The following is a 12478-nucleotide window of genomic DNA, read 5'->3' as shown; positions in this document are numbered from 1 at the left end:
TACTGCCTTGGTTTTTAACTGCAGATCCACAGACCAGTATGAAAGACAGGAGGATGACCACAGGTGTAAAAAGAACGATTAACTTAGGTGACAGCCTAAGCTGCTTAAGCTGAAATGCTGCTTAAATTTTTCAAAGTTTTTCCAATCTCCATTATATGTGTAAGAAATTCTCTATGCCAGGGCTGGAGCAATAACACAGCAGGTAGGGCATTTGCCTTGCATGCCACCAACCAGGGTTCGATTTCCAGCATCCCATAGGGTCCCCCGAGCACCACCAGGAGTAATTCCTGAGTACATGAGCCAGGAGTAACCTCTGTGCATCACCAGGTGTGACCCAAAAAAGCCTAAATAAATAAATAAATAAATTCTCTATGTCTAAAACATAACAGTTTTCTCCCTCCCTCCATTCAATAAGCAATGTCTTTGAGAATAAACAAGTTCTGTGTGTCATTGCCAGTAAACATGTGTGTATATATAAACACAGGTCTTTAAAATTGTTAAGCATACACACACACGTGTATAAATATATTACAAATATATCCAGAAATCTTTTTGTAATTTATTTATATAGACATATATATCTAGTTTACTTAGATATATACTATTTTATACCTTAAACACTACATTATCAGACCAGAGTATTAATACAGTGTGTAGGGCATTTGCCTTGCAGGCAGCAAGACCCATGTTGGATGCCCAGCAACCTGTAAGTTCCCTCAAGCACAGCCAGGAGAATTCCTGAGTGCAGAGCCAGAAGTAACCCCTGAACATCGCTGGGTGTGATCCATAAACAACAAAAAAACCCAACTACGTTATCATTCTTGGCCCATTGTCTTTCTTCCCCGGTACACAAGATGAATGCACACATGAAAAAAAAACACCTTATTTTAAGCAATAATATAATAATTTTCATAACTTTTAAGAATGCTTCAACCGACTTGAACCCTTAAAAATTACTAAAATGGGGCCTGAAGGCAAAAAGAGGAGAGATGCTCCCTTGCTTGCAGCTCACCCTGTTTTGGTTTGATCCCAGGTACCACCTGTGTTCCCCCAGCACTCTGAGTGACCCTGAACACAGAGCCAGGAGTAAGCCGCAAGTACCACTGAAGATGGCCCAAAACCAAAACAAACCTGAAACTTGAAATAAAGTACAATGAAATAGGGCCAGAAATATAGTTCAAAGGGCAGGAGCATATGCTTTGATGTGAGAACCCCAGATCTGATCCCCAGCACAACAAGATTTCCCAATTATCACTAGTTGAGATCCCCAAGTACATAGCCAGAATAGGTAGGCACTGAGCATTGCCTAGTATAGCTTAATATATATATATTTAAAAATCTATAAAAGTATTAAATATTTCAAGTTTATTTTATCACGCGCAGTAATCTTAATTTTTAATTGTTACCCGTCAAAGAATGCTTCATTGACTCCTACAGGGAGCCCTAAAGTAGTTAACAGAAGAGGCTCTGAAAATAATATAAGATTGAAACCCTGACAGAACTATAATCCTTCAACACTTATTAGCTATGTAATCTTAGGCAAGTCATGTAATCATTTTTATTCAGTTTCTTCATCTGTAAAATGGGAGTTATCACAGTACTTCTCATAAAACTATTGTAATAACCCACATAAAGTACCCTGTAAATATAGTATTTTCAAGCTGTGCTTCTTGATGTGCTGGGTAATCTTCAGCCACTTAAGAAGGAGAAGGCTTTAGATTTCCCCTTTTTCCTCCCCAGAAAAGTTCTAACTCTGAATATTGTGCTAATATTGAGAGATTATGGTTTAAAGTGGGGATTTTTAAAAGTAAAGGATTCCTTGCTTAAAAAGAATTGGAAACCACTAGTCTAAAAGACACCAGTCCAAGTTTATATTTAGCATTTCTCTAGACAGTCATTAACTAAATTCAACTACTTTGTTGACATTCACACTTAATTCTTAATTCTTACTTTGCATCTGGGCTAGAGTGATAGAACAGCGGTAGGGCGTTTGCCTTACAAGCGGCCAACATGGCTGACCCGAGTTTGATTCCTCCACCCCTCTCGGAGAGCCCGGCAAGCTACCGAGAGTATCTCGCCCGCACGGCAGAGCCTGGCAAGCTCCCCATGATGTATTCAATATGCCAAACACAGTAACAACAAGTCTCATGATGGAGACGTTACTGGGCCCGCTCGAGCAAACCGATGAATAACGGGAGGACCGTGACCGTGACTTTCCATAGGAATATGTGCCTTGATGTGCCAAAAGACATATACAAGTATGCTCCAATCAGTATTATTCTAACAGTTCAAAACTAAAAATATGTTCATCATACATTTGAATCAACTGCAAGAAAATTAACAACACTCAGAGAAAAACAGAGTAAGTCGCACAGACATAATATTAAACAAAGGAACACAAACTATGTAACATTTTTCTTACAATTTATAATGGTTAAAAAAGGCAAAAGTAATCTGTGGTTTCAACAGTCAGCATAATGGAAGATTGAAAGGGAGCAATGATTGGATGGGGGGCAATTGACATGCCAGTAATATCTTATCCTTCATGTGAGTAGTGCTTTCAGAAGTATTTTCTTTGTACTAAGTTCTAAAGCTATAACCTATGGCAAAGCTTTATAAAATGCTCCCATATGACAAAATGTACCCAATGTTTGGGCTGGAGCATAGCATAGAGGGTAGGGCGTTTACCTTGCACACCGCCGACCGGGGTTAGATTCCTACGCCCCTCACAGAGAGCCCACCAAGCTACCGAGAGTATTCCGCTGGCAGGCCAAAAACAATAAGAAGTCTCACAATTTGCTGTGAAATGCTACTGGTGCCCGCTGGAGCAAATCCATGAACAATGGGAGGACAGTGCTACAGTGTTACCCAATGTTTGGCTTTGAGGCCACACCCAGTAGTGCTGGGAGGTTGGTAAGATTAGGTGCCTATGGTGCCATCCTGCATACAAAGCAGTTACACTTTCTCTACTCTCTCCCTCCCAACTCAGCACCACACACAAGTAAGGCAATCCTAGATGTGCAAAATCTCTGAGCAGGATACAAAATTTAAAAAAAAAAACAAACATGAAACCTAAACATTATTTCTAGGGAACCAGAGCGATAACAAGCAAATAGGGTCTTGCATGCAGCTGACCTGGGTTCGATCCCCAGCATCCCATATGATCCCCCAAGCAACACCAGTAATAATTCCTGAGTGCAGAACCAGGAGTAACCCTTGAGCATCACCAGGTGTGAGCCAAAAAGTCAAAATAATAATAATAAAATAATGCAAAAAATAAAAATAAACATTATTTTTGTTTCTTCTTTCACATACAAGAACGTTATATTAGCAATTATCTTTCAGAAGTATAGTTACTGATTTTCAATAGTATAAAATTTATACTTAATACTTAACACTACTGTAGGGCTGGAGAGATGGCACAGTGGCAGGGTATTTGCCTTGCGCATGGCCAGCCCGGGCAGAACTGGGTTCGATTCCTCCGCCCCTCTCAAAGAGCCCAGGAAGCTACTGAGAGTATCTTGCCCGCACGGCAAAGCCTTGCAAGCTACCTGTGACATATTCGATATGCCAAACACTGTAACAAGTCTCACAGTGGTGATGTTACTGGGCCTGCTTGAGCAAATCGATAAACAATGGGACAATGGGAGGACAGTGCGGTGCAGTGCAATATTACTGTTGCTTAGTCAAGTAAACTAAACTGAAATTACCAATGGATAAGAAAAATAATCTTTTCACCCCCTCAGGTTCCAGGTTTCAAACCACATGCTCTTATGGCAATACTGAAAATTAGTGTTTCAAGTTTTAAGTATAATGATAAGTTGTTATTTACTTGGAAAACTTTATACTTAATAATGTCAGACTATAACAGAAACATAGCTATTTGATAAATTATAATAAATTGTTGAAAAATGACCTAAAGTATAATTTTTACTTATAAGCACATAAGCATTAAAAAATAAAGTTGGGGGGGAGGGTAGAGTAATAGTACAGCCGGTAGGGAATTTACCTTGCACGCGGCTGACTGGGGTTTGATCCCCGGAATCCCATATGGTCCCTCTTGCACCGCCAGGAGTTATTCCTGAGTGCAGAGCCAGGAGTAATCCCTGAGCATCGCTGGGTGTGACCCAAAACACCTAAATAAATAAATAAATACGTAAATAAATTTGGGGCTGTTGAGTTTTTTGCACTATGAGTAGTGCCCCTGCCTTGAATGCTGCGGACCTGGGTTTGATCCCCAGCATCCCATACAGTCCCCCAAACACTGTCAGGAATAATTCCTGAATGCAGAGCCAAGAGTAACCCCGAGTACCCCCAGGTGTGGTCCAAAAACAACAACAAAAAGATAAACTGACTCTCAGGTAGCGTAAACACTAAAATCTTTAAAGAATGCTATTATGCCACAAATATCAAGACTATGCAAGACTTTCTTATTCTCATCATCACCCAAATGACAAAAACTCACCTACTACATTCGACAAAATTTTTCTTCAAATCTTAACTAAAATAATATATTAAAAATATATTAACAAATGAGGAGGCCAGAGGAGTATTAACAACATGTAGGCTGCTTTGCCTTGCTGCACATACACACACACAGATGAACCCAGTTTGATTCCCAGAACCCCACACAGTCCTGAGCCCGCCAGGAGCAATCCCTGAGTGCAGACCTAGGAGTAAACTCTGAGCACCACAGGATGTGCTTCCCTGAAAAAAAATTCCATTCACACACACTTAAATTAACTTTCAAAATTATCATGGTCAGAAATGTCATTTCAGGGAACAGAGTGATAGTACAGCTTGTAGGGTTCTTGCCTTACATGTGACTGACCAGAGTTCAATCGCAAGCATCCCTTATGGTTCCTCTTGCACTGCCAGGGGTAATTCCTGAGTTCAGAGCCAGGTGTGCCCCCCACCACCATTTAAAAAAAATGCCAAAATATATCATTTTATTACTTATTTTTCTAATAAATATGAAGCTGTTCCTCTCAACAGACTATAATGGTATGGTCTGACATATAGCTAAATCTATCCTGACTTATCACTGAGTTAGAAGCAGTTCCCACTGTCTCTTGAACTTTTCTTAGGATGTTATTCAAGTTTATTTATTGTCAACCTCTTCCTCCTCCTCTCATCGTCCTTCTTCATCTGGTGAATTTCTCAATATGTCTAGTTCCTTTAGTCAGCAACCAGGAGGTCATTTTTTTCATTTTTCTAGCTTAAAACCCAATCCATTGTGATTTTGTCTTTCCATCTCCTGTTTATTTCCTATTATGATATAACTTGTTATATGAGATAGTATTGCATTTTATATATATATATATATACATTCGTATGTTACATATATATATATGTATGTACATATCCTTGTCCTTTACTTCATCTCTATGCTATTCCTCTAGTTTCAGGTACCATTTCTTTTTGAGGGTAGGGCAAGGGGAGCACCTGGCAACGTTTAGAGATTATTCCTGGCTCCCAAGCCTGGGCTTATATTCCTGTTGAGCTCAGGGGATAGAAACCTAGGTTGCAAGCGTGGGCCTTGTGCAAGAGACGTGTTCTCTACATGCTGTACTATTGCTGAGCCCCACTACCATGTCTTACCAGGACAAATTTAAGCATCAAGTACAAATTTAAGAATTTAAGTTTAAGGAACTCTGCCTTCACTTTGCCCATCTTCAGTTCATTTTCATAATAGCAGTATTTTTTATTTTTAACTAAAATTTCAATTTAATCAAGATTTTCTACTTGAAAATTTTTGATGCCTAATGTCCTTATTAAAAGTCACAAAGCCTTAAACATGCCTTGTCTATAGCCTACCGAATTTTTATCTTCAAGTTTTCCTCTTTGCTACTGCCACCATGAAATAACTTTTTGCATTTCTTCTAGGATGGGGACGGGGTGGGAAATAGGACCACAACCAGTGGAGTAAATATGTGCTGTTACCATTCCTTGCAGTGCTCAAGGGACTAACTGCATGTAGTGTCAGAGATCAATTCTGTGTTTGGGTTTGTTTGGGGTTTTTTTTTTCCCCTTTGGCTTTTTGGGTCACATCCAGTGATATTCAGGGGTTACTCCTGGCAGTGCTCGGAGGACCACATGGGATGGCAGGGATGGACAAGGTATCGAATATGTACAAAGCAAATGCCCTACCCACTGTGCTACCACTCTGGCCCCATCAGAGATCAACTTTGGATGGGATTCAAGCACTCTACACACTATAACTATCACTCTGACTCTTCCAAGATATTAAGATTTCTGGTCTTTATGTGGGCTAGAGCACTGACACAGCGGGTAGGGCGTTTGCCTTGCATGCAGTCGATCTGAGTTCGATTTCTCCGCTCCTCTTGAAGAGCCTGGCAAGCTACCGAGAGTATCTTGCCCACATGGCAAAGCCTGGCAAGCTACCTGTGATGTATCCAATATGCCAAAACAACAGTAACAACAAGTCTCACAACTTGTTGTGAAACTTTACTGGTGCCCGCTCAAGCAAATCGATGAACAATGGGAGGACAGTGCTACAGTGCTACACTCTTGATGCATATTTTTCTTTGTTCCAGGAAACTTCTTCCTGTATGATTTCTTATTCTCTATCTTGATTTAAATTAATACCACCTGATAGCAGCTTTCCCTGCCCACAACCAAAATTCCTCATTTTTTCTCTCATACCACCCTATTCGCTTTATTGAATCCATCACACTTGTAATTTTACATATTTTATTGTTCATTATTATAGATTCTACAAAGGCAGGAATCAATATGAACTTAGTAAGTTGATTACATTTAATAATCATTAATATGCATGTATAAATCTACTTAGTAAGAATGGCCTGGAGTCCAGAGAATAAATTATAATTCAAAGTGACTTCCCCTTCTCTGTGTCTCCCCACTGTCACTTGGTCAGCTTTCTGTTTCTAAAAGGGAAGAGTAAAAAGCTTCTGCAAACAGGAAGGCAATATAGTAGAAGGAAGGTCAGGAAGTTATCAAAAAAGTGACACAAATGGTAATGCTACAAAGTTATCAAAGAAGGGAGAAACTTCTAAGGACTATGACAAATGATTTTATTCCTAAGATGGAATTTGACTTAAGAATTCACAGACTGGTGAATTTCTGAGACTTAGATATATATGGGAGTATTGCCTAAGTGAAGAACAGAGACGCAAAGTGCAGCAACTTATATTTACAAAATAACTGAAAAAGGTGATTTTTTTAAAAAAATTTTATTTTATTTTTGTTTTGGGGCTGCACCTTGAAATACTGTGCACAAGGGTCATGTACAGGGGACCATGCAGTAACCAGGGATTGAACCTGGGCGTCCTGCATGCAAAACATGAGTTAACCCCTTTTAGCTATCTCCAGGCCCTCCTGTTTATTTTTAACTAAAGAAGCATGTAATTATTTAAGCTACACAAATGTTGGGGAATTAGCTAAGATAAAAAGTGAAATCTTCTATCATGTGAAAATGTGTTTGAACAAACACATTAAATCATGTAAGACCATGAGAGGTACAAAATAGTTTAAAAGTTCTACTAAGTGCCAGAGTAGCCACCCTGGGTTAAAGTGCTTGCCTTTGCAGTGGCTGACCCCAGTTCCATCCATCCAAAACACCCATGGTCCCCTCCCTTAAGCACTGCCAGAATGACCCCCTTCCCTGGCAGAGCCTTAAGTAAACCCCAACACCAAAGGGGCACCATACCACCCCCCAAAATTTATTAATCATTACATCTTAGCATCCATAAGTCTGATTTTTGAGTCTTAAAGTTTTTTAAACTTCTGCAACATACCCTCGTAATTTTCATAATTCATCTTCACTCTAACCAACTGCCTCAGGTTTCCCTACTCTTGCCTATGTTCTTTATCCACTGTACCGATGCCTAAGGAAGTATCCCCAGCAGATACATGGTTTGGGTCATAATTTTGCATTACAATACTTAACTTCTTGAACTTATTTTTTTCCTCCTCTGCCAGACTATTTCTTCTTCTACATTCTAAAGACACATGCTTTAGCCAACCCAGGTTTGATCTCCAGCATTGCTCTACTCCAAACCCTGCCAGGAATGATTCCTGAGCATAAAGCCAGGAGGAACCTCTGTTGTGTGTGGACCCAAGATGAAACAAAAAATGCTAACCCTTAAAAAAAATCTAAAATGAGCAAGGGGAGATAGCTCAAAAGGCTGGAGATTATGCTTTTCAAGCTGAAACCCTAGGTTCAATCCCCCGCCTACCCCACGCACCACCAGAAGTGACTCCCCAAGACTAAACCCAGATTGGCCAGAAAGCAATGCTGGGTGCGGCCTCAAAACAAAAACAAAAACTCAAATGTTCACAGAAACCAGTAATTCTATTTTAGACTGATGCACATAAATATAATTTTACCTCTAAATGCTACTTTAGTTTCTGCCTCTTAAAATTTATGCATTAAGCTCCTCTCTTGTTCTATCTGGTTCCCATAGGTTAGACTTCAAAGGTTTTACTCAATGTCATTATAGAACACATTGTTAAAGTAGATAAGGGGTTAGGAGTTAAAAGTTTTAAACGGTACTTTCAAGTTGAAAATTTTTATGATTTCGGTAATCTTATCTGGTCAGAGGCTTTTTCCACAGATGTATTAAAGTGCTTTCTTATCTTTATTCATAGCTGCCCACCTGAGGTTTACTCTTTTTATAAAGTTCTCAGGGAAGGCTAACCATACCACTATTTGTTTCAAAACCTCTGCCTTTTTTCTTATGCTTAAATCCAAGTGAAAGTTTCTGAATTTCAAGGACAGATCTCATGAGACGCTTGAAGCACAGAACAGTGAAGCCGAGAAAATCAAGGTTCACAGAGGTTGAGAAACCTGACTATAACCTAGAGCAGTTTTATTCTCTCCTGTCAGCACTCACTCCTTCCACGTCAAGGTATTACTGGTTACACCAGCACAATGTTTTCCTCTCCCAATGTTATTATTTCCTATGTCCTAGTTAATCAATGGTAAGGTTTTTGTTTTTTAACTCTACCGTACCCATTCTCCTTAAACTGTTCAGAGATGATAGCCACACCATGAGAAAGACTCCACCCCCACCAGCTTTGGGGGCAGCATTTTATGATTGTACTAGTTTTACGGAAAAATTCTCCAAGGACTAGGGCCTGCCAATACTTTGTAGTACACTATGTGGGTGTTAAAGCCAAAAGAGAACTCTCAAAAAGATACAAAACACAAGTTTGACTTGCTTGGAGAAATAGATGATATTCATTTGACGATGCCTGTCAAGTATGTGGAAGGCTCAGTGCTTCCTATCAGCCACAAACTCACTTAAAACTACAGGTCTGGTAAATCCAAATACTATGATACCTTTTGCATTTCAGATAAAATTAGGCACACCCCATTACACACATCCCGCCCCCTACAATGTGTGGTTCCCTTCTTATGTTCACCTTCTGGTATATTCAAGTGTTTGTAGACCTAGTGGTTCTGAAAAGGACAATGATGCAGAGTGTTTAGGCAGAGGTAATATTACAAGACAAGCTTTCTTTTCTGTTCAAGATCATAGCTGATTAAGTAGAACTGGAGCGCTGAGAATCAGAAAAAAGGAAAAGGTGAAAAGGAGCATGCAAAACTGAGAAACTAAATTGTGATGGTGCTTTTATTAAGGAAGATAACTTTATTTAATACAGGGGGGCGGGGGTGGAGTTCAGAGGTCTGTACCGAGTACTTCAGAGAAAACAGGTAAGTTACAATGTTTCTATCAAATCCCAGACCTCCAAGAAAGTAACTGTGTAACACTGTTAACATCGCCATTTAAAATGAACCTCATCTACTTTGTTCTTTAAAAAAAAGTTTTCTTTTTCTTAAAAAAAAAAAAAAAGCATGGGGTTGGGGGAGAGGTGGGAAGAGGGTTGGGGAGGGGGGTGGGTTCAAAACCAAACCAAAAAAGGAAGGAACAGAAAAGCACCAGTCCCCGTGCTGGCGACTGCGACAGGCCAGCGGAGAGGCACCCAAGCTTTCCGGGTCGTGCTTGGCTTGGGGCACTGCTGTCCGCGAGGAGAACCCGGGAACCACCCAGCACGTCCCACACAACCCCCCCCCCCCACCCACCCCCCGCACGCCCGAGCCCGAGGCCCCGCGTGCACGCGGACGGCCCAGCCCCAGGGCTGCGGACGTGGAGCGAGCGGCCCTCGGGGTGCGCCCGGGGAAGGACCCGTCCGCCCCCGCCCCGTCCCCACCCCCACCGAGAAGGACGCACGCGGGCACCGTGGTGGCCCGGGAAAGCGCCTGGTGGCTGCGGTCGGGATGTGGGGGGGGTGGGAGGGGGGAGGATGTCGGGGCTGACCGTGCCGCGCCGCGCCGCGCCGGGGGACCCCCAGCGCCCGCGCGGGACGCCCTGTCATGAGTCACGGAGGCGAGCGAGCAGGCGGGCAGGGAGGAGCGCGGCTGAGGGGAGCGGAGGACAGGAGGCTGCGGGATGGAGGGAAGCCCGAGCGTCCCCGGGCCCTGCCCACCCACGCCCGCCACCTCGGAGCGACGCAACAGGCGCGGCGGCCGGCCGGGTCCCGAGCCCGGGGTGTGTGCGGGGCGGCCGCGGCGGCGGCGACGGCGGCGGCGGCGGCCCGCAGCCATGACAGGCGCGGGGCGGGCCGCGGGCGGGCAGGGCCGCACGTGCGGGCAGCGCCCCCCTCCTCCCCGCGCCCCGACCCCCTCCTCACCCCGCCACCCCCCACCCCCGCGGGCCGAGCGGCGGCGGCGGCGGCGGCCGAGGCGGCGGCACGTACTCACCGCCTCGCGCGGGGTCTCGGGGCTTCGCCAGGACCGAGGCGCCCCCGCCGCCCCCCGCCTCGCCCGAGACTGACACGCACGGCTGGGCCGGGCGGGGACGGCCTCGCGCGACCCCCCCGGCTTGACACGGCCCCCGGGTCCCGCCTCTCCCCCACCAGTTGAGCCGCGGCCGCTGCTTGCCCCCCCCAACACACACACACACACCCCGAGGGCCCCCCCCCTCCTCACGCCCCGGGTGGGGGGGGTTGGGAAGTGGCGGTGGGGAAAGGGAGGGGAGGGGGAAGGCGGGTGGCCAAGCGGCGGGCGGCGGCGGCGGCGGCACTTACCGGCGGCGCGGCCAGGCCCCCCCTGTCAGCGCGGGGCCGGGAGGGGAGAGGAGGGAGGAGTGAAGGGGCGCCGCCTCCCCCGCGCCGCCACGCACCCGCCTGATTGGCCCGGTTCACTCCCCCGGCGCGACCCCACCAGCCCCTGCGAGCGGCACTCCGGCAACACCGGCGCGCCATTTGCATATTTGTGCCCGCGCCTCTGATTGGCCCGCGCGCCGAGGGGGAGCGGGAGGGGGAGGAGGCCGCCGCCGCCAGTGCCGCCGCTCCTGCAGCGCCGCGCCGAGCGACCCGGGAGGGAGGCTTCCCCCGCCCCCCCCCCCCGCCTCCTCGTAACCTCTCACCCCGCCCCTCGCATCCCCTCTCACATCCCCTCTCACATCGCTTCACATCCCCTCAGCCGCTCCCCCTTTTCCTGCCCGGCCCGACCCGACCTGAGGCGGAGGGTCGCGACGGAAGGAAGGCGGGGTCGCCGCCCCGCTCCAACATGGCCCCGCCACGCCGCCGACCCAATCGCCGGCGTGGTTCCTCCTCGGAGGCCGCCGCCCCCCCCCTCTACCCCCACCCCTACTCCCCTCCCCCTTCTCCCCCCCCACCCCCCCCCAGCAGCCCTCCTCCCGCCCGGTAGCGGCCGCGGGGCGGGGAAGTGTTGGGGCCGGGCGCCCTCTGGCCGGAGCGCGGGGCAGTGCAGCGAGTGGCGGCCCCGGGCGCTCCCCTCCGGCCGCCCCGCCGCCACGTCAGGCCGCGCCCTCGCCGCCGCGGCTTCTCCTCCTTCTCCTCCCCTCCTCCCCGCGCGGGCGGGCGGCCCGGCCGCCACGTCAGGGCCACCACTGCCCCCCCCCCCTCCCCCGACCCATGCGGGTGCGACTGACCCAGCGACAGGGCTGACGCCGAGGTCACGCGCGGGGCAGCTCCCCCCACCCTTCCCCGGGCCCGGCCCGCCCGTGTGCTCCTCGCGCTCGGGAGCCCCCCCACCCCCACCCCCACCCCGGTGCCACGCGTCCGCGTGGTGAAACCGGGAAGCGCGACCACGACCACGATGCTGCTGCTGCTGCTGCTGCTTCTGCAGCAGCGATTCGCTCCCGGTTGCTAATAAATCAAAGCACCTGCCGGGCTCCCGGGAGGCCCAGATGGGGGGGGGGGGCGCCCCCCCTCCCACCACCACCAACACCACCAACACCACCACCACCTCCGGGGCTGGAGAGACGCTAAGGTGCTGACGCGCACCCCAGGGCTAGGCCCACCCCGGAGAGCGCAAAGTCATGGAGGGCGGGGAAGGAACACAAGAAGGAGAAAGGGCACGAGGGGGACAGGGACAGGCACCGTCCGACAAGCAGGGGGCGTCCAGGAAGGAGAACCACGGACCCGGGGGAGGAAGGCCATCGGGGGACACCGGGGACTGCCA

At 47.3% G+C, this 12478-nt stretch overlaps 1 protein-coding gene across 2 annotated transcripts in view; it reads right to left on the bottom strand.

Annotated features, from left to right (window-relative positions):
- Positions 1-12478, bottom strand: part of CHD9 (chromodomain helicase DNA binding protein 9) — a 199385-nt gene that overhangs the window by 156896 nt on the left and 30011 nt on the right. The window contains exons 1-2 of one of the 2 annotated variants that reach the window (XM_056136929.1): positions 11077-11092; positions 4010-4136 (exon numbers count right to left, since the gene is read on the bottom strand). The exons of the other annotated variant lie outside the window; for it this stretch is intronic. The gene's annotated coding sequence lies outside the window, so the exon portion shown is untranslated. Of the gene's footprint in view, positions 1-4009; positions 4137-11076; positions 11093-12478 lie in introns of those variants that run through there. 2 annotated transcript variants of the gene reach the window in all.

This window comes from Sorex fumeus, unplaced genomic scaffold, assembly GCF_029834395.1.
Source record: "Sorex fumeus unplaced genomic scaffold, SorFum_2.1 ptg000122l, whole genome shotgun sequence".
Taxonomy (NCBI): domain Eukaryota; kingdom Metazoa; phylum Chordata; class Mammalia; order Eulipotyphla; family Soricidae; genus Sorex; species Sorex fumeus.
Note: the sequence above shows the minus strand (reverse complement) of the source record. Positions and strands in the feature narration are given on the sequence as shown.